Source organism: Dasypus novemcinctus, chromosome 23 (assembly GCF_030445035.2).
Source record: "Dasypus novemcinctus isolate mDasNov1 chromosome 23, mDasNov1.1.hap2, whole genome shotgun sequence".
NCBI classification, from domain to species: Eukaryota; Metazoa; Chordata; class Mammalia; order Cingulata; family Dasypodidae; genus Dasypus; species Dasypus novemcinctus.
The window spans coordinates 64,706,726-64,709,496 of NC_080695.1; positions in this window are offsets into that span (position 1 = coordinate 64,706,726).

A 2,771-nucleotide genomic window follows, 5' to 3' on the forward strand; every position below is an offset into this window, starting at 1 on the left:
CCTGCGAGCCCCGCCCCGCGGCCCCGCGCAGCCCCGGACCCCCGCCCCGGGCCTCCCCACCCCCGGACTCCCGCTGGAGGATGCCGCGACCAGGTGACCGCCGCCGCTCGCCTCGCCCGCCGGCACCCTCCTACCGCCCCCCCATGGCGCCGCGGCCTCCCTAGGGCCGCCGCCGCTGACCGCCGAGGCTTCCACGCAGGCCGGCCTGCGCCGCCGAGCCCACCCCGAAGACTGAGGAACGTCGTCGTCGTCGCCGCCGTCGACGCCTCTGCGGCTGTCGGTCCCCGCCCTCCCCCGCCCACATGCTGACTGGAGAAGCACCGCCCACTCGGGCCCGGCTCCCCGGCCCCGGTGGGGCACGCCAGCCCCACAGGCCCCCATTGGCCCGATCCGACGGGTTCTGCGTGCCGGACTCTGGACACAGCGTTGCGATTGGCTCAACGGCCCGTCTGCCTGACGTAACCAGTGGGCGGGGGGAAAGGCGGAGACTGTCAGGAAGGAAGAAGAGGGGGAGGAGCCAACAGTGGTTGCGTCCGAGCCAACCAAGGAAACGGGAGAAGGGCAGTGCGCGTGCGCGCTGGCGTTCGGCCCCGAGCCGCGAGGCGCCGGGCGGGGATCACGTGACCCGGCCCGGCGACCGCACCCGGCGGGGGCTTTTTGGGCCCCGGGGAACGCAAAACCGAGTCTGACGACTGCACTGCAGAGACACAGGGACGTGGTGGCAGTCTCCTCCTCGCTCCGGCCCCTCGGGCTTCCAGAGGGAGGAGGGAAAAGCAAAAAGTGGCCAAAAGGCCTGCCTAGGGTCCGAGTTTGCCAAGCGCGTCCCCATCAGTTTATTCAGTCCCAGGTCTGGGAGGCGCGAGTGGAGGCTGGAGCCCGGGGAGGCGCTGCAGGGGGCGCGGCGCTCCCGCTGCCGGCCCGCACGCGCTTCTTCGCGGAGCGACCCTCCAGCTACCCCCCGGCCAGTGCGGGGACGCCGAGCAGCCGCCCGGGCGGAGGAGCGGGCGCCGGAGGCCCAGGCCGCGTCTGCGCCCCGGCGAGTGCGGCGGTCCCCGGGCCTGTGCCAGAGGCTCGCTCCGGGGCCACGTGCCCCGCCCGCGCCACGCGCCGGCCTCGGCCTCCTCGGGCCGCCAGAGCTGGGGGCCCGACCTCCAGGGGACACGTCCCGCGCTGGCCTCGGGTCAGCCCGCTCCGCGCAGCGGCCGCCCTGGCGCGGGCGCTGCGCCCTCTGGGTGCCAGGCGCGGGGCTGCACGCCCCAGCTCCCCGGCCCCCGCTTCCCTCCCGGCCTCGGGCCCTGCGGAGGAAGCAGCCACGTCGACGGGCGATGACCGCACAGAGACCGCACCAGGCCGGGCGGCTTAGGCGCGGAGGGCGGGCCGTGAACCGGCTGGGGCCAGGCCGGAGACTTGCACCGGCTCCGCCGGGCTGCCAGAGTGCACTTGCACAGAGCACTGCGGCGTTAAAACCCAAAAGCTTCCCATCGCCTTCGGAATGAAATCCACTCCTCCACGTGGCCTCCAGGTCCCAGCAGCACCTGGCCCTGCCGCCGGCCCCTGCTCACCTGGCGCGCTGCTCAGCCACGCCGGCCTTTCAGAGCACCAAGCTGTGGTCAGCCTCAGGGCCTTTGCCCTGGCCGGTCCCTTTCTCTGGTAGCTCCTCCTTTTCGTTCCTCTAGAGCTGGGCCCCAGGTCCGCTATGCAGAGCTCTCGTCGGGCCAGTCTCGCGTCAGCAGCGTCCTCCACACTTCTCTATGGCCCTTTTCTCCATAGCACGTATCGCTATCTGAAATGATGCGGATTGAGTGTTCACTTTTTGTCCTGATTCTTCTCCCACCAAAACTAAGTTCCAAGAGGGGCAGGGGTTTTGCCACTGTTTGCCTGGTTGAATCCTAAAAGATAAGTAGAATTTAGAAAGGAGGGGAATGGAAGCCATGCCGAGGAGGACCCGGGAGGCAAAAGGAAAAGGGATGCAAACGCGAGGAAGGGATAGAGGTTACTCGGGAAACCCCAGCTTCTTTCTGAGGAGAGCCAAGACATACCAATGGATTTTGGTACAGGTCCTGCAAAAACAATTTATTGATCCTGTAATATGAAAAAAAAAATTGTAATGAATACAATGGAAAAAATATGAAAATCTTCCATTATTTTTAAAGCAAAAGAAATAATGTTTAAGGGCACTTTAATGTTTTCTGCAACACGGGATATTTTTCTGCGGCCAACCAAGATCTTAAATAAATAGCTGACCCAAAACCAGGAGATGACTCTGGAGACCAGGTAAGTGGCAGATGAATTTTTTGAAATTCTAAATTGCCCTTAATAAACCCTAAGCGATGTCATCATCACTCCTCAACACTTAGCCTGCAAGAGCTGTGGGGGAGGCTCACAAGCTGCCTCTGGAAAGCTGCATGTGTCAAAGGCCATAAGGGCATAAATAAGTCAGATTTGTGAGGGTAATAAAAGGTAATTCCCAGCTGCGAGAATCCAGGAAGGCTTCCTGAAGGAGGAAGCATTTTAGCTATGCTGTGAAAACATGGACAAGGCTTCGAGAAGAGGAGAGATCCCTGGAAGTGGCGAGGGACACAGATTCAAAGGCAGAGAAGGGGGAAAGGTTTGAAGAACCGGGAACAACCGGTTTGCCTTGAAGCACATTTTCTGTCTTTCTAAGTGATGAAACGCCAGTTTGGGGTTAAATAACTGTAAAGGCCCTGACCTTGGGCAATTTACTAAGCCTCTCCGCGCCTCATAAATGTAGATGACAAAAACTCATAGGG